Raw genomic sequence first — 20,200 nt, forward strand, 5'->3', positions numbered from 1 at the left:
CCTGCAAAATGAATGCATAGTTATTAAATCTTCATAGCGATAAACATCAAAATAAAGAAGGAAAACTTACTCCTTGTATTTGACCATAGCACAGAGAAGCAAAAAATTCGAGAGTGGAGCGAACAATTTCAAATTGTGTGGGCTTCATGCTATTTATAATAAAGTTATAGAAGTAAAACGATGTGAACGCCTATAACTTCCTTGTGCGCATGCGAAAAGCAGAAAACGAAAGTGAAACAATTATGAACGTCGTAGAGGCTACTACCCGAGCACTGGCTGCATATAAGGCATCTCTAAGGATAGGCAGCTATTGTTTGTTTACTTTTCGCCCGCCTTTTTGCCCATCAAATGCACCTATTCCACTGGAGTCGTCTAAGCTACAATATTGTTCCACACGAATAGTTCAATGATGCCAAGATAAAAAGGGCCGATTTCGACGCAGATGTCGCACATCCGGCATACAGAGCCAAGTCAGAGAAGGCCAATGAAGAACTGCAAACTATTTGTCACTCTCAAACTTCGAGAGATCATACGTTAATCATTGGTGTATTTAGGTACCCTTGGTACTACACAATAGTTATGCCTTGCAGAAAATGAGGCAAGCGAACCTCGTATTCTTTAACCATCAACTTGGTTTGGAGGACTTCCTCTAGATTACCCACCACCAGGTATACATTGTATCTACCTTCATTATGGGTTATTTGCCTGTACAAACATTGAGCACTTGATATAGTGGACTCGCCTCGATTATTTCCACGTGCCTTCCAAGCTGTTTGAAGCAAGCACCTGGATCTACTGGCACAGTCGACAGACATACATACACCGCATAGGTACTGGATGGGGCAAGAAAGGTACCTCGAAGTATCTCGAACGCTAGAGCGTTGGCACGCATTTCTCAAGCGAATACAAACCGAACGGTGGAGAGATCAGGCAATCGACAAAGCGAAGTCGACTAGGGCAGCAAAGCGGTATCACAGGCATCTTTTTGTTGGCGTGAACAGCATTCCGGCTGCTAAGCGATTATGGAACATTTCAGGCAACGTAATGGCCAGCATTGTAGCAACCGGGAACGACTCAACACCGCTAATGTGTCCCTCGGCCACGTTGTTTAAAAGTGTGATTGCTCATTGAGCTGTTCGTATTTATCTAAAAATGGTTCGCTCATCTCAATCCGCATTGGAAACCAAGTGAGATGGCTAGGGCAGGGGATAGTGACGTTGGTGACTGCTCTAGCGAGCATAGTATGCCTATCTATGTGAGGAAAATGTGCGCATCAAAATTAGCAGAAGAAACGACTTGAAGCTTCACTATGAGCTTGCCCTACTTTAATTCGGAATACTCGGCATAATGCGTGACACGTAAGGCAACGCCCAATTTCCGAGGAAGTATAGTGGCTCTCCAACATTTCGGGAAGCACCTTTAAGTACAATGCGAAAAGTTTGCATCAAACGAAGAGGTTGTCATGTAGTTCGGTTACGTGGAGGGCTCACTAGAGCCTCACGCAGGATCTACTGGGGGCAAATACTTTTTTCACTAATCACTTATGTCATGGCTTCATTATGTACTCGGCCCAATGTGAAAAAATACGGGTGCTATGACGTGCCCAAAACAGGCGTTCTCTTAGAGCCAGAGCGGTATGAAACACGGTTTTCTAACGCCAAGAAAGAGAGACGCGAAAAACATTCGCGACACGTGTTGATGACTACCAAACTTATTAGAGGAAGCGCACTGGCAACTCGGGAAATTGAAATTCATGACGATGAGCAATACGAGAACAGCGTAAAAGCAGGAGCTAATGTTCCGACAAATCGACTTGTATTTTTCAAGTGGACATATGCTTTCTTCGTCACAGTATATAAAGGTGGGGTTCTTCTATAGCAGAGAGGGTGTAAGCCGGGTGGGGGAGGCAACGACCGAAGGTGTGTTAGCGGCCAGGGTGTAGAATTGCAAAGGAAGGTGGGCTATTCGACGTCGGCGGAGGAATAAGAGCTAACGCCGTGTGTCAGCCCTTTGACGTGTCATTGCAGGCTCTTGTATTCGTGGCAGGAGTCTGCACGACAGGGGGGGGGGGGGGGGGGCGTATTATTTGCGCCGCTTGAGTCCAGTAAACTATCGTCTCTTTGTGAGAGAGAAGGAAGAAGCGGCAAAAGATGGTGCTCGTGGAAAAAAAATGAACAAATATGAAAGTAAAGCAATATAGAAAGAGACAATAGCAAATAGAAAAGAAACACTAAACAACCCAACGAAAGATAATTGAGTGCTTTTGCCTGTAGTTTGAAATTTAGCATAGGGAATAGACTCTAAAATGTCATTTGAAACGTTTATGCCTGATGGTTGCGATGTCTTGAACTTATGGGTGAGGTAGGATTCCCAGTATTTTCTGTCTCGCGAACACCGGAAATTTGACTGTAGGGTGTAGGGTTTAAGGTCATAAAAGTTATAACATGGTTGGTTGAGATGCTCGGCGACGGCTTTGGGAAGCTCCTAAGGTGTGTCCGTGCGATGTCCGTTTCCCGTGATGTCCGCTAATTGTGCCGGTTCACCGACATACTCTTTCTGACAAATGGAACATTTAAGCATACAAATTACATCGGAGCAAGTGCAAATAAAGCTAGTTTCCACTTCGCGTGTATAGATATTTGCGGCGTTTGTTCAATGTAATTTTAAGGTGCCTGCAGGTTTTGCACCTGGGGCAAGAACGTGGTTTTATTGCGAGGGAATGACGTTGGCTCACTTTTGCCTGCACTAACACGTATGTAAAGCTTCTGTTGCAGCGACAGGTCTCCCTTGGCCCCCCCTGCGAAAGCTTTTCTCTGAAACTCGCTAATTGAAAAAAAAATTGGATGGTATTGTCGTAGGATGTTTATGTTTGGGAGGGTATTAAAATAGTTTGTTATAAAGGCTGGTAGTGTCTCTGATTTTGGTGTAAGCTGTTTCTTAGCTAGTTCCTACTGCCTCTCCGATCTTGACGTGACGTCATAAGCCTTGTTGACAAAAACTTGTAAATAGTTTCTTTCTGCTAGCGTTGCTTTAAGGTCAATAAGGTGGTGGATAAAGTCGTCTTCGCTACAAATTTTTCTTATTCGTTTCGCTTGTCTGAAAAAATTCGTCCCTTGGAGTGTCATGTGTGATGATAGGTGTATTCTAAATAAGGCATCCTCCAGCTAAATTTATCTGACCAATTCAATGCCGCAATAGGGGAATAAATATTTAAATTTGTTTGCTTACGAGCGGGTAAAGGAAGTCTTATGGGGACGCCTGGGGCGAAGGAAGTGCGCACGTGTTGGTAATAACCATAAGGCGAAGGGACCTGAAGGTGGCAAAAAGCGAAGCGCTCACTGTGCAGAATGAATTCTTGAACCAGTAGTCGCACACGAGAAAAAAAAAAGGTCAACGGAAGGTGCCTGAAGAAGTAAAGCGATGGTTTCGATGTTGCTTTTACTTGGTAAGCTATAGGCGCGTTATTCAATGCCCTTATCCTCGTAAAAAAAGATGGTAACAAGGCAGACCACGGAGAAAGGCCATCAGCGCTTTTTGCAGCACACCTTAAACGCTCCCTGTTTAAAGTTTTAGGAAGTCAAAATAAGTTGCAATGAAAAAGTTATATCCCTGATCATCGCCACCAGCGCTAATATAGCATTAGTGTGCAAAAGCATTGTTCTGGCGGATTTAATAGTATCCTACGGAACCAAAGATTTTGTGGCAGTATTCGGGGATAAGGTGGAGGAAAATTTTGCCTTAAAACCAGATGCGTTACGTCGCGAAGCATCGTTCATTTAAGACGTAGAGGGCACGACTTTGCACTCAGCGTTCCCCTCAATAAGCGAGATAGAAACGACTGCCTCATATAGGTAGAAGCATGGGAACAGTTCCGCGAACATGAAAGATGGGAGGGGAGGCTGGCATCCGGGTGACATCAGTACGAGCACTCGGAGGTGAGAATGAGTGAATGCCTCTCAGTCTGAACCTGTACACAAATCAGCAAACTGCAGATGTCGCATTAGATGACCGACAAGAAAAATCTAGAAATACTGGATTATGGTTAAAATCAGCAGAGCACCTATTTCGATAGAAATAACTTAATGTCGAGTAACTCTCAGCAGCATGGGTCAATGAAAAAACGGGCATAAAAGGCATGCCAGTGATATAACCACATAGCTAATACATCTAGAAACCCCTGTCGCAAACACACTTCATGGGCAACAAAATTTTGAGCCGAATACATTGACCGAGCGACGCGGAAAGCGCCTTTAAGTTGCTCAAACAAAAACTTGATGAGACTGCTACCCTTGTGAGCCCTGATCCTACAAAGCCAGACTTTCTCTTCATAGACATTTCGACGCTCGCTGCCGCTGCCTGTCTTACACTGGTTTCCTATAACGGCTCAGTGTTCCAATTCCCTTTGCGGGTCATTGTTATGCACCAAATTGTGTTAGGTAGGTCACAGCAGAACACGTTTCATCCACACTGATCTACAGATTAAATAAGTTCGATAAGTGGTTCTTCGAGCCTGTGGCAAGTGTGATCACTGACCATAACCCACTTTTTTTATCTCACCAGCAGCGTGGTTCAGGGCTCGCTAGGCCTTTCCAGCGGCGTGATCTGGCACTGCGCCACCACAATAAAAGCGATCCATTATTGTGGATGCATTTTCTAGACTGTCTTATGATTCTGGGATAAAATAGCCTGCCCAGGCACAATAGTGCATGTTTATTGTGATGAATTTTGAAGTTAATTGACAGCTTGAATTAGCTTTACGATCTCAAATCAAAACACATTCTATGTGCCTCCTTTGTTCACATTGATTTGTGGTGGCTTTATTCACCCTGGTGATTTGTAAGCGCGTTGCATTATGCTATATGTGGAGTGCACTTGCTCGTATGGCGAATTAATGCATATACGGTAAAATTTTTTTTCGAGTAAATTATTTATCCTTCCTGTCCAGATGAATGTTGAGATATGGTGCAATGTTTGAAGCCAACGCCATTGTTCATACATTTTTCGTTCAACTTTACACCGATAAAATCCGTGTACCTCACGGAACCGCGTCTTTTACAGTATCCCTTAAAGGGGTGCAGCAGTGATTGAAAAATTGACCTGCCCAATGTCGAGGTTGGTGCCTGACGTTAAGTACAGAAAATGATGCCACTGGCGACCTAAAGCGAAAAAATATTGTCGCTCTAGGAGTTTGCCAGATCACAATTTCAGTTTTGTATAACTGCAGCCACTGTACTAAATTGTGGTTTTTCCCTGCCGTAAAAGACACAAGGGAGCCTCAGATGCTGTAACCGAGGACTAGCTCTAAGGCAGATGACCTTGCAATTTTTGTCATTAGGACAATTTCCCATCGCCTTCTCTTGTATCGACATCTGCGCCAATTAGAATATCTAGAAAAGCACCACCTGCTAACCCTCCTTCGCATGCGATTGGTGGTAGATATGGCCAGAAGAAGTAACTTCGTTTAAATATCTAAAAGATCATATAAGCACTAATCTTTCCTGGCATACCCACAAGTATTATGTAGTCAACGACGCTGATAGAACTTTAGGTTGCTTAAGTAGCTGCTTTTAGAGAGCACCATCATGGCTCAAGCTAACACTGTATAAAACATTTGTGCGCACTGAGGATCTTAATATTATATTTGAATCTACGAAGCAACGTACTGCGTACTCTATCTTATTTATTAGTTACGCCTTTCAAGCGCACCTAAACTTCTTTAGGCCAGCAAAATCTCTTGTTTATTGGCACTTTAAAAACATTGATTTCATATTGCATGATTAAGAGAATTACTTAGGTAACCGCCATATGTTTCGATGCGTACAGAGCTCCAACAATGCAGGTTTTGCTTATTGTAACATCAACGTTTTTTACTGTTGCATACCGAAGACAGCGTCTGATGACAGCTGCCTGCCCACCTAGAAGGTACACGCGACAGTACTTGGCAGCATCGAAGATCGATGTATCTTACATACTTTCCTCTATTCTATTTGGGTATGTTGTTTCTGTGTCAATATACATCGGTATAACTTTTATCATTATACGTCTGAATATCTTGTATCTGTATAATTATACGTCTGGCAAGACGTGTATCACTATCAGAACTTCCGATACATGAAAGAATATATCGTGTATCCTAATATACAAAATACTGGGGCTATCAGTACATCACCCTGCGAAACTACAAGCGTTGGCTGAACCCAGCTCTTCAAGCTGATACGGCTCCCACTAAGCCACATGAATACACCTAAAGGCAGCGACATTCCTTCATCTTTACGCCAGAGCCCTCCAGTGAGGGCAGGCGACCAGGTCATTATGAGATAAGTGGAATATGAAAGGTCTCTGCAACTTTTTGTGCTCTATGTATGCACGATGCTTCACAACAAATCTCACTACCATTGTTGTCGCTGCTGTGCACCAGTCAGATGATCTGGTATTGAGTAAATGGTAATATGCTTGCGGACAAGGTTAAACTGCACGGCGGTATTTGCGCCATCGTGGAGAAGCCCTTATGGAATTATTCCAGTTAGATGGGGACCCGCTACCTGGTCGCCATGCAGAACTGCGATTCTCATAAAGTACAAAGGCTACAAGCAAAAACCGCTGACAGCGCAGCGCATAAAGAACTTCCATGTTAAGCAGCATAGGCAATCCAAATAAACTGCTTCAGAATGAAATAATATACTTTCAGCAAGAAAGACAAAAATTTTCATATACTAACAGACATTTGATTCAAGGAAACAAGCGAGTTGAGAAATTTTCAAGCAGACATTTTTGTGCTTAGGCGCTTGCTGCTACATTATATAGATCTAGAATAAGAAATTTCTGAATGTATCCAAATGTCTTAACATACAAATGGAGAGTGTCGTGTCGTATGCAAGAATTGCGGTAGTTTTCGTATGTGCATCTGAAATGCTTATTGCCCTAGTATCTTGAATCGTGTCATGATACACTTGCGAAGTATCTTTGCCCACTTCTGAAACGTAATTACTATTTCTTTATTTACAGCTGCCATCGATGACGACATTGCGCTGTAACTTCCACATGTAACTGTGTTCGTTTGACCGTTGTCACCCCAGACTTCCGTAACACATTCGGCCACTGAATTTGTTAAAATTAATAAATGAATAAATAGCTCACGTTTTTTGTTCATTGCTTATTGTTGAGAAATAAGGTTAGTATGCTTGTGTAACGCGCGCGCCCTTGAACACTTTATTATAACATTGAAACGTTAGAATAGTAGCTTGGGCTTGCTGGTTTTCCATTCTCGTGGTAACAGCGCAATACATAGACGAAACACGAGCGCTTGTGGTGTCGTTTTCTTGTCTCGTATCACGTCTATGGTTTGCGCTCTTAACACCAGGATTGAAACGCATCGTTCTACATTATCTTGTTCACAGGCACATTCTACCATGTCATGCTAATTTCTGTAGCACATTCTGTAGACAGAGGGTAAATACACTCGTAGCAAGAATTCCCCAAATTAAAATTGATGTATTCATCATGTTTTACGTTTATTTTGATGTTTATATACAACCACCATCGAAGACGACTCTTTTTAAAGCTTAAGCCTTTTTTAGCTCGCCGCTCACTTTCGCGCCTGTTGGCCCCATTCACAGCGAGAGAGATACGTGATAGAAATGACAGATGTTGTTCTTGTTGTAGCCTGTGGCACGTGTGGTTCCTACCTACGATGGGGGATTGGCCAAGAAATGGGTGGATGATTCCAAAATTATATAGAGCATAAATTTCCTAATATCTATGGGAATAGCATTGAACAGGGTTGAATTACCGGCTAAAATAAAATCAGGAAGGTGCTGTTGAATGAGTAATAATTAATTTAAAAGTAATAAAAAAAAATAGAATTTAGCAGGGCATTCGTTTAGATTCTGTAAGGAATGTTCTGTAAGGAAGCATGCATCCCTGTGGCTAATTCCCAAAGTGGACGTCCCGAACGAAAGAATTGCAGGTTCTGTAAAGTCCAGGCCAATTCTTCGAAAAGGTATCTCCAACTATCTTTTTCTTAACGCAGCAAAGCGGCGACAAGATAGAAAAAAGTGCTGTATCGTCTCCTCCTCCTCACAAAAAGAACAGAGGGGAGAGGGAACCAAACCCGGCCTGTGTAAATAGAAATTTAGGGAGGGAATGCGGCAGCGTAATTTGGTGAGGCAGACCTCAAGCATCTTTGTGTAGCAAGATCCGCTATGCCAGGGAAATGCCAGGTGTTTATACTCTGGAGAAGCTGTCAAATGTGGGTTTGATAAGGCTAATCTAATTGATCTCATCCGAAATCTTGCCGCCGTGATCTGTGCTGTCACTGGTAGAATAGGAAGAACAGGGCCGGATAGTGATGCATGTGCCAGTGAATCGGCAGTTTCATTAAAAAACAAACCTTTATGACCAGGTACCCAAATCAAATGAATACATTGCACATGGGCAGGAACTAGTAAGTGGAAGAGTTTTAGCATGGGTGACTCATTAGTAGCGGTAAGGCAAGAGCATACAGAAAGGGAGTCAGTAAGAATAGCAGCCGTTGTAATCATTTGGTCTAATTTACGTAAAGCTAGGATTACTGCTAACAACTCGGCCAGAAAAATAGGCACAAAATCAGGCAATCTTAAAGAAAAAGACCAATCGAGCGCAGGACAATATATTCCAATGCCAGCTTTTTCCTCACACTGTGAGGCATCTGTTGCAATGATAATGTTTGTTTCTAGGGTGCTTAGGTGGTCTTGCAACATGGCGTTTAAGATGCCGTAAGGGAGTAGTTTCGCGTGGTTCGGGAAAATGTCGTCGAACCTGATCTCTGGGTAACTTGAATGCGTATTATTAGGAAGCACATCACGAATTTGCACATTTAGTGGTTCAAGTAATGTTTGCACAAATATAATCTGTGGTCTATGAAACCTGGGCCAATGAACAGGAAAAAATGATTCTGGATCGGAGATGAAAATAATTTGAGGACGGTTTAATGGTGATTCATACAGCCTTAAGAAGGTCTGAATGGTCAGAAGGTGAAATCAACATAGTATGGGTGGGAGAGACGCCAGAAGGCACTTTTGCTTTGTTGGGGAAAGCGCGCCCTTGGCTCCCAGTAACATCAATAGATGGGTCTGCCCTGTACGCGAAACTAAAGGCGCGGTCCAAGGGTGCAGCTATGTGTAGCTCAAGAGCGTCACCATAAGGTCAAGATTTTGCCTGAGCCTCAAAAACTGAGGAAAAGGTAAATGAAGTTCGCAAACACGGCAATCTAAAGTGCAAATAAACGACCATCAGTCACCAAAAGGAAAGTGGGAGAAAGTCAGAATGTAAATTGGATGCAAAGGATGTTAACAAAAAAGGCCATGGACATTTAAAAGTGCCGCAAGGAATATATCAGGAGTGAAAATTTTCACAATACAACAAAGGGCCCTGTCTATCTGACAGATGAGTTGGCTGCTTGAGGACGAAAAAATATCAGAGAAATTATTCGCCACATGAGGAGGCATATATTTGCTGCAGCAAAAGCCCAGAAACGAATCATTACTATTTAATATAATCCCAGATACCATAAAGACCGGTAGAAGCAGTCCAGGTTCCAGGCACGCTGAAATTAATAGTGGGTGGAAGCTTTATCAGAACGGCAAGTAGGGCCAGCTGGTTGGGATTCATTCATTCAGCTTTAACTGGCAAGTAGTCGACATACGTCATATGCGTTGAGAGTACCGGTGGCAAAAAAGGCAAAGATGTGACTAGTACGAACGGAATCATCGCATGCCTACGTAACTATATAATATAAAGATATAGGCTTTATTCAAAAAAGAAAACGCCAAGGAGAGATAACCAAAGTGCCAGACTGTCATCACGGTAATAGAACCTGATTGCTTTTAGCAGCCTAGCTTACTTTTTGTCCCCATCCTCTTTCAAACAGGAAACCAACAAAAATAATCGCATTATCGCCATCATCATCAAGGGTGCCGAAACCCTGATGATGATGGCGTTGATATGATAATTTTTATTGGCTGTTTATTGAGCGTTTTATCCGCAGTTATGTTGCGCCGGCGGCATTTCTTGTTTTCCCTTCGTGAGTAGGTGGCGGGCATTTGCTGCCGCTTCGCGCTTGCAAGACTGTTCACATGACGGAGCCTCAAGCACCGGAAGTGGTGCCTCGCGATGTGCAACTCTCTGCAACCATCAGGGCCATGGTACGCTTAGAATGCCGGCGAGTGCTGGAGAATGAAAGGAAAGTACGGTAGTTTAAGCAGGAACGCAACAAAACAATATTTACGCCTAAACAACATGAATGAAGCAAGTCCTTCAAACTCCCAGGCGATTCGACAGGCTATAAATGGTGAGCGAAAGCGCCACTCCGCAATATGAATAAACGCCAAACGAGACGTACTCTTGCCGGCGCGCCTGGCCCCGATATCTGTCTGGCGCAGATATCCGTGCTCGCGCCGCGCTTTGAGGCATACCATCTGTCCCCCACCATGTGCGCATGTGTGTGTGCGCGGGCAAGTGTACGAGTAGTTTGGCCTCAACCGTTAAACACTGGTGTTACACACTCGCAACGCTCCTGCGAGATTTTTTTTTGATGATTGTGAAATATTCTGAAAAACCATACATATATATGGTTTTTCATTGCTTACTTCCACTCCAAAAGTCTCCACTCGTCTTTTGAAAAATTGTGTCAACTGAAACGTATAAGCCACCTTTGCAAGTGGCATCTGGACAACTAATCTCGCGGCCCTAGTAAACATACCAATACATTAAACTTTAAGGCATTGCAAAGGAATCTTGACTGCTGTTTTAACACTAGGTACTTACTTCCTGGTGGCGGGTTTTTCCCGATAATGACGCAGTGGTAATTGGCGTGCAAAATTGGGTACTCTGACTCAACATCGGGAGGTAGGGTTGGAGGATCTGCAAAGTTAAAATTACTTGGTTTAAGATATAGTCTCAGTGAAGATGTCGTGATAAAGACAGTTGCGTAAAACTTCTCCAGCAGAGCTCAATTTTGCCCCCTGTGTAATACGCTTGACCTTTGAAATATATATTATAAAGCATTGAGAATGTGCTGTGCAGTAACTCTCATTTCAGCAGGCTTTATTGCTGATCTTGCTTGCACATATGCTCTCCGAGTACCACGACATTCTAATTTTCACGTTGGCATCATGGCCCTTATAATTGTTGGTGTCATGTTGATCTTAGTGCGCAGCTCGAACTTTTGCATCACTTGAAATTATAAAAGATATTGCTTATAAATTTATTCTCCACGTTGTGTCGTATTCCATTTCATATGTAGATTTTAGTGCTGAGCATGCTAGGACTTCATGACTCGCAAATGTGTCATCCGTCCCTCGATCCTCTCCATAGTTATACATGGAGTCATTTGGGGGTGTTTATGGCAATGCCTTCTGGCTTACGTACCATTACTAAAATTTACGATAACGACTATATACACATGTACGGGCCAGAGCCGTGTGAGGCGCTGACATTAACAGCGGTCATTCCCATCTTCAATATTCCCGATCATGCACACTCTCGTTCATTCTCACTCTGCGGAATGCGCCCGTGCCTTGAGACCGGGGCTTCCGGGGGGAGCTGGAAAGCAGGCGCGCCAGTTGGTACCTGGTTGCGGCCGAGTAAAAGTGGTGCTCCATGCTTGTCTGCCCGTGTGGGTCTCAGAGACCCTCAACTGGCCCCACGGGGTGGGACTCAATATGGAGTGAGACCCGTGGCTTCTGAGGCACACGGCAAGTTGAGGCCACCAGAGAGGGACACAGGTAGACAAACATGGAGTGCCACATTTACTTGACGGTATGCACGTGCCAACTACCCTGGCTACTTTCCAGATCCTTGGGAAGACCGACCGCGTGCCATAGGTACAGGCTGTGGAGCGGGCGTCATAATTCTGATGGCATATGTGGATTACAGCGTCCTTCCAATATATATTGCCAATACATATGTTGGAATGGACGGAATCATCCTTACGCACTGTCTGACATGTTCAACTAGAGAGTTTATTTTATTTATATTTGCGTGAACAAATTATTGGCTTCGACAATATGATAGCTACCGAAGGTTCCAAAGATTAAGACACATTTCATCTGCACCAAAGCAAACTTTGAATTACCAGCTGTGATTCGAAAGACTGCCAAATAGGGTGCTACAGCGCATGCGACTGAGCACGTGTCTGCGCATGAATTTTTCAATGCGATATCAATTGTATAGACATGCCAGGCGAATTTCTGCCGTTTTCGTCGCCGTGAAGTTCGGTATAATTTACAACCCGCCACAAGATATTACGAACCATGAAACCTGAGATAAAGATGAATATCTGCGAACCTCAGAACGCAGCCTGATATTTGCATTTTGGGCCGCGATTATAATATGCTAACAACGTTTTCATACACACTTTTACCGGCTACTGCCAGAGGCTGCTCGGCAATTGAACGTTTTCTGATATCCCGTGGTCCGTGAACTTTTGTGGCCGGACGTGCAAGGGCAATAAAATCGTCGCCGCACGAGCCGTATGCGATATGTGCCAGTGAAAGCGTGCGAGAGGGAGCCGGCGATCGCGGCTCAATGTCGCACCCGCAGCAGAGGAAAGCGCGAAGGAAGCCTTCCATCGCACGCAAGGTTGCGTGAGGAGGGTAGGGTAGGGTGGCTGGTTCCACTCCGGGCGGCCCGGGCGGCTGCGCGCGTCTGACCGGGCCGCCGTATGTTGAAAGCCATCTGCGACAGGTCAGAGCCCGCGCTGTGCTGTGTTTCCGCGACTTAGTTCACGTCGATGCGAGGGCCTGCACGAAAGTCAATTTGCTCGCTGCTGCCGCCGGGTTTTTTTCCACTGCAGAGTTTTTACAGCGAGTTTCTGCGGTCAACGAGTGAGATATATTCATGTTTCCTTGTGCGCGTGGCACCATGCTTGTTAATTTACGCAGTGTGCCTGTGGTTACAAGATTATACGGCCCATAAAATTACTGTTGTTTTTCGTATAGCCAGCTGTCCACAAATGTGCTATCGCAATAGATGCGCGGCTTTTCAGGCAAAACTGTGACCGTTCGGCAAGCGGCGCGGACGTTCTGCGCGTGCGCCAATCCATGCTTCGGCGAGACCATCTCGGGAGGCTTACCCCGGAATGGACGAACACGATCGTTCAAACGCACCACCGTTCGCGTGACCATATGACCACATATTCGCTCGTTATCTGGTAGCGGTGAGTCGGACTTCCGCGATTTGTCGCGCGTCTATCGGCATATTTTGTGGATAGCAATCCGGGTAGCTGGCGTTAGTCCATGAAAGGTGCAATAAATGCCCTTGTGATTTTTCGCACTACTGTGTTGTCGTTCGCTTTTCCCAAGAGCCCGGGTGAGAACCCCACAAGACAAAGCATTGATTCCGGTAGCAAATGTTTACGCAGCTATACGCTGTAGGATAATCAGATTTATTAGCCGTATAAAGTGCTCTAAGCGTTCGCTTTCTAAATTACCAAGCACGAAATTAACATTATTCTCTCGATGACCGCGGACACAGACCCGGGACACTCGCATGACGGAAAGTGGCAGCAGCGGCGAGTGCATTGCCTTCATGCTGCCTCTCGCTGCAAGGCGAACCCGACGTGGGCTAACACAGCTCGCCCGAAGCCCTCATGCATTTTGCATCGTCTAACCTTTGACCTTAGCACATATTACCTACAAGGTAAGACGCAAGCGGTTGGGCTCAGCCATACCGTGCGCTGGCCGCGGTTGGAGTAAAAGCGGAGACGCTACGGCGGTTAGATGGGTAGGTGTGCCGTCCTCCTGGTGTGAATGCAGGCGGATGGCACACCTTTTCCGTTTCATGACAACAAACGTGGCGCTGCGGTCAAATGCCTTTCACAAGTGCGCGTGTCTTGTGCTGCTGTGGCCGTATCATGATGGAACTGCGGCACATTTGCCATCGTATTTAAACTGAAAACCGCTTTCACAGGGACATAGACAGTTACAAATTTCCGAATGCAGCAGAGCTCTGTTACTTGCCAAGGTAATGTACTTGCCTTTTCCATTGCCTGTTGTTTTCCCGTTTGAGTTGGAGAAATATAAGAGCTAATTCACTGTTTTGTTCGGTGAACCTATTAAACTTGATTCTACGAGGAGAAGCACAAACAATGCATGAGCGAAGTAGCCCTTCATCAGTTCTTCTAAATCGACAAAGGCACAGTTCGCTTTCGGAACAGCTAGTATGTAGGGGCTGTGCGCGAACGGCAATACGTGCGGGGTGTGTTCTTTTAGCATAGAATGCGTAAGAGAAATTATTTGACTTGAAGGGATGTAAAGTACAATAGTATAAATTTTGATAATGGTACAATTAAAATTATTTATTTATTTATTTATGGTACCCTCAAGGCGCGAAGGCATTACAGAGGGGAGTGGGAAAACGGGAAGTATAACAATAAAGTACGGAAAATGAACAATGCAGTGTGGTACTAATTACTGTGTATACAATACTATGTAATATCTTGCCCAATATTTGTAAGTACGACAGACAATGTAAACAAAGTAGCATCTCGATAATTCCTGTTAGTACAATGTTAACCAGTGTCGTCCTTAGTCGCTTGTAAGTACGGCAAGTAAATGAAATAACATCTTAATAATTCCTAATTATACAATGTTAGCTAAAGCCTTACGAAACAGTTTGTTATCGACAATAGATACAATTTCACAGGGAAGGTGGTTCCACTGCTGTGATGATCTGGGAAAGAAAGATTGACTGTAAGTGTTAGTGTGGCCTGTTTGAAGTCCGACCTTATGGCGATGATCGATGCGGCTCGATAGGTAATGAGGCTGAGAAATGAAGTTACTGTGAAGGGAGGAATGGTAATAAAATTTGTGAAACAGTGGTTCAATTTCCTTGCCCATATTGGGCTATTATAAACGAGACACGCTTGCAGTTTAATTTGACCGTGTTTTTTTACCATGCAAATAAAATAGTTCTTGATGAAAAAAACAGAGCAAATTCGTACGTTGTTTGAGGATGTATAATGAGAAGAGTAGCTTCCAGCACGCAAAATAATAGTTTGGACTCGTGATGATCGTATATACGCATATTTGAAGGCAATAAAAAATACGGTATTTATTCGCCTCACACGCGCAAACCAGCAACACCACGCTTCTACTGAAAATATTGCAAAAAATAAAGTACTGCACTGCATGACAGCGCTCACAATGCATGTAGTGCACCATAAAGAGATGTTTCCTTTCTGGAGTACGCTCAGAAGCTAAGTTCTTTGGAGTCACGTGGAAGCGCAGGCTAGCAATGTATTAGCTTGATGATGATAGTTGTATTTCCACTTTTATGCTGCTCACAACCGATCAGTCCTGAACGTTTGAGGAAAAGGCCATCTGCCGGTCGGTTTGTTGTAAACCGTGGCCGCTGCACTTCCAGCTAAATTTTTCGGCACAGAATCCTTTCGTCGGCCGTCTTCGAGAAGGATCATTTCTGCACTTCTCTATAAATTTTTTTTCATTCTTCACTCGTAGAACACGAGATATTTTCATTCGCATCCTATTTGCTTTAAGCGTGTTCAAGTTGTCTCTGACTGTTCCGGATTATTTCAAAGGCCGACATCCCGTCGGAGCCTTACTTGTTCTTTTTTTTTCAGGAATTTTTTTCAATATGTAAGCCGCAGCGTCGGGTATCATCGAAGGAACAATGTACCGCATTCGCCGTACATATACCATAGGAGGCTGCACAAGCTTCCTGTCAGTCACACGCTCAATTACATGCTCCTTGAAGTGGCGCTGGCACACGAATAATGCTGTTGAAACATTCTGTCGGTGAGGCGAAGGAAAAACTCATACCTCTGGGAAGGTTGTGGGTCTTAGCACAACGAAACCAATATTTTCGCCTGTGGCTTGCATATTTGTAGCCGGAAGGGCCATTCGGTTCAAAGCAAGTGGTGCCCCTCCGGTTTATTTCTTCTGCGCAGAAACACTTTAACTCTATCACGGAATTTCTGGAGCTTGGTAGTCACGATCATCACCATCAGTCTTCGATTCGCTTTTTAAGCATTTGAGGAAATTACAGGCACTAGGAGACGTATTGTGACTGCGAGCGTACCGCACTGTGCCGTCAACGTTTAACACACTATACAAATGGCCGCTTTTGAAAGCTACTTGTTGCAGCAATAAACATCACACTTTCACGCACTATTTCAGCATAAGTTCATAATTTTTTTTTGGTTTTACTGTGAGAACTAATTATCTTAAATGTAACAGCTGAGCAATAACAGCACACAAAGTAGCAGACGACGCGGGCTTTGCGACAGGCTTCTGACTGCAGCGTCACTCATATCGTCGTAATGCGGAAAAGAACTGAACTACGCCGATCGGCACACCTACCCATCTAGCCACCGTAGAGACTAGCGCTACCTTGCGCCGCTTGCCTTTCATCTACTAGCGCGCGCACATTCCTTCCATCCTCACCCCTAACGTGCGCGATATGTCGGAGTGCATCCACCCAGTCTTCCTCTCTGGCAGGCGCAAGAAGACGCTGGTGCACCAAGCTATCATCCTTCTCGGCTCACTGTTGCATGTTTTTCCTCAGACATACTACAGCATATGCTGCGCGGCTGCGATGTTATCGCACTTGGGCTTTATAGGCAATCTCAAGGCGACGCTGACGCCGGCGATAACGCCGTAAATTCCCCTGTGGTGTCCAAATCGTTACTATCATAGTATAAAGCGTGGAACTAAAACAGATCAGGCCTGACGACCTCACAGGTAACCAGGGCTAGCTGGTCGCAGTAATGTTGCATCCCAGACGGCTCCGAACGGAATTTGGCGCGGAGGGTTTCAATACGAACTTCACGAGAGACACGGGTTTGAAGAACAAATAAAACCTTTCATACTTAGGGAGTAGTTTGTAGAGAGTCCACTCACATAGGAATGAACAGATATCGAATGAAAGTTTGGAAGAACACAGCCGGAAGAAGATGGGCAATTACTTGATGGACGTCGTCTTAGTGAAATTGGCGTGGACGTGCTGTTTGGCAGAGTCTTCAAGCAAGCCGTTTTCAGATACGATATGGCCGTATCCTCGGAGTCCTTGACCGAGTTTGAGGTCAATGCTTACCATCGCTTCAATATATGATTTGTGCGCCGAATGTAGATAGAATTTTTTGTAAAATACTGATTTCTGCCGTTTTCTCGCTAAGCGACAAAACTGGGTGGACATGCACTGTTTTTTTTTTAAGGATGATCTTCTCCATGCTGCTGTCTTTCAAACCTTAGCAGTTCGGGAATTAAGCGTCTTCCCAGCAATTGCTTAAGGGCGACCACGTGAGTCAAAGAGGTGGCATTTGGTAACACTCTCTTTTGTCAATTCCGAAAACGCAACCTGCTGACCCATGCATGCCACATCGACGAGAAGGCAGACAAGAGTCTTGCAGCTTCTTCCTTTATGGTGAATGAAATGTGAGCCTAAACTGTCGTAACATCTTACGGTAAATTTGTGACATCTCTGCTTTTCCGTCCAACACAGCTGAGTGGTGCTAATTAACCGAGAATGACAACACCTGTTCACTAGTGAGCTTTGGTTTGAAGTGTTAACCGTTGTTCGTTGTTTGAAGTGTCAAAATGTGTTAGGAGGACAAAAAGTTTGAAAAAAAACCAGACATTTTGTGGTACAAGTGCGGAGTGCACCTATGCTTCATAAAGCACAGGAACTGCCTCACCGTATGGCATGAGTGATGAACGGGTCTTAGTTTCTTTTTTGTATCCGAAGAACTGCGCTGTACAAAGCATTCATTTTCTTTTCAGACAATGTTTCTGGCTTCTATGTCTTTGAAATGCACATTCTGAATTTCCTTTGATATTTATCTGTTTGTGGGTATCATCCAGTTTTATTCTTCTTTTTATCAAATCACCGTAAGAATGGCGCTTTACAGAATTTTATGTTTTACGTAATATTTTTTTCGTTGACAATGTATCTTTTTGGAAAGACCATTTCATTATGCACAATTTGCAATGGTGCAATGTGTGCTGGAATCTCATTTATATTCTTATTAAGGACTTCCCATAGCGAAGACAGTCAATGCCGGGCCGACCCATGGCGAAAGCGCAGTTCGCCATTAAAGGGACACTAAAGTTAACTATGAAGTCAAGTTAAAGTGATAAAGCAATGTTCTAGAACGTCTAAGGCGTCAATATAATCGCGAACAGAGCTTTAGTAACCGAGAAATTGAGGTACATGCGTGACACGATTTGGGATCCCCCAGCGACATTCCGGTACTAGCCCGATGACGAAGGCACTCCTCAACATTAATTATGTCACTGGTACTCAACTACTTATATTAAAAAGGTGATTTCCTTAGGTTATAAGACGGAACAAAATGCTATTTGTCTACTTCTGTTAAATTGTAACAAAATATAACATTATGACGTTACCCTTCAGTAGTATGGGTGGTCAAAAGGTTTCGTTTTCGCTCGACTCTGCGCACTCGACTCTGCGCCACGCGCGCTTTGAAGTTTCAGTTGTTTCGTTATCGCGTCGTGCTGCACTGGTTCTGCTGGCTCGCGAAACTTTCATTTGGAACAAGCAGCGAGAATGCCACGTCCATGTGATGTCGTCGGATGCGCGAACAGTCCGCGGAACTTAGCCAAGGGCAGTTCCAGCGGCGAATCCAACGCTACTTATCACTGCGTGCCAACCAGTGAACCTCTCCGTTCGAAGTGGTTAAGTGCCGTACCTCTGCCACAGCGCGTTGGCATAGAGCCGAAAAATCGCATAGTGTGCTCGCTGCACTTTCGTCCAGAGGATTACGAGTTCAACGCCGACTTACTGAAGTCTTGCTCCTTTCAAAGCAATGTTTTCCCGTAACGCTGTTCCGTCGGTCTTCCCTGCATCCTCCGAGGCGCAAGAACGACTGCTGGTCGAAGACGGGGTGGTGTGTGCGCCATTTGGTTTTCACGAAGGAAAAGCTACAAATGTGCGAACATACAGTTGCCATGACATACAGTTGCCATCGTAGTAGCACGCAACCACGCCGCCAACGCGAGCCCTCAGCAGCAGGTCACGTTCATCAGTGCTTAAATCGCTGAAGTCGAGCCCAACATCGCGAGCCAATGTGTCGTTGTCAGAGTCGTTCATTGCAACGAGCGTCAAAGTTAGCGTCATAAAATAAAGAACCAGCTTAACGTCGCGCGCTTTCCTTCCGCTAGACTTCATAGTTCCACTTTCGTGCTGCTCTCGGCTGTCTTGGCTCTGTTTCTGGCCGCGCGCTTGCGTTTTGCGCAGGAAAGCCGTAGCCCCGTCTGCGGGCGCCGTTTTACTCACCGACTGCGCAACGTAACTATGACACCATGATGACACCGCTCCTCGATCGGATGGCGGGAAATTTGAACTGGGCTAGAGGTAGGCGGACGCTTCAGAACGCATTTTCTCTTAAAATAAATCTCTTATTCGCATGAAACAAGTTTTTCGAGGTTTGTGGGATGGTATTTCAACAGTCCACGTTGACTTAATATTAACTTTTAGTGTCCCTTTAAGGGCTTGAGTTTGAGTTTGAGTTTAGTCAACCACATGGCAGGTACATGAAAATGCACATTGACGTGGTCATGGACGTGGCACATGGACGTACCACACACGCAGCTTTGCTGGTCATCCTTCTTCACAGAGTGAAAGGGCACTGAGTTTTTTCGGTGATACGGTAATTGGCTTCTGTTTTTCTGACTTTGGATTCGCATAAGCGATTAAGTACGCGGAGTAGCCGGCCTTACGTTGTACGAAGACGACGCCATGACGGATGCTGCTTGCGTTCATATGCGCTTCAGTAGCGGCTTTCGGATCAAAGTTGCGAAGAATACGTTGTGAATTTAGAGGACGGAGTCTTATGAATGTATAAACGCGACGTCGCATGTAGTAGACCAGGCGGGCAGGTGCGTGCCGCTGGCAAGATTCTGCGTGAGTGGCGACATGATCGATGGAAAAACGCGAACAAATGGCCATAAGTGTGAGCATAGTACAACAAACTGCTAAATTCTTCGATTGTAGTAGCCACAGGGAACTCCGCGACTGTATGAATGTTCCACAGGGTGGGATGAACGCTGTAATTGGAGATGTGGCTTGTAATGGTCATATCCCTACCGGCGAAGCGACCATTCTTGAGATTGAGTTAAGGTCGGCGTTGATTCGACATGTGAAAACCTACTTAAGACCAAGTGCGCAAGATTGGTGCAAAAAC

This window comes from Dermacentor andersoni, chromosome 10, assembly GCF_023375885.2.
Source record: "Dermacentor andersoni chromosome 10, qqDerAnde1_hic_scaffold, whole genome shotgun sequence".
Taxonomy (NCBI): Eukaryota; Metazoa; Arthropoda; class Arachnida; order Ixodida; family Ixodidae; genus Dermacentor; species Dermacentor andersoni.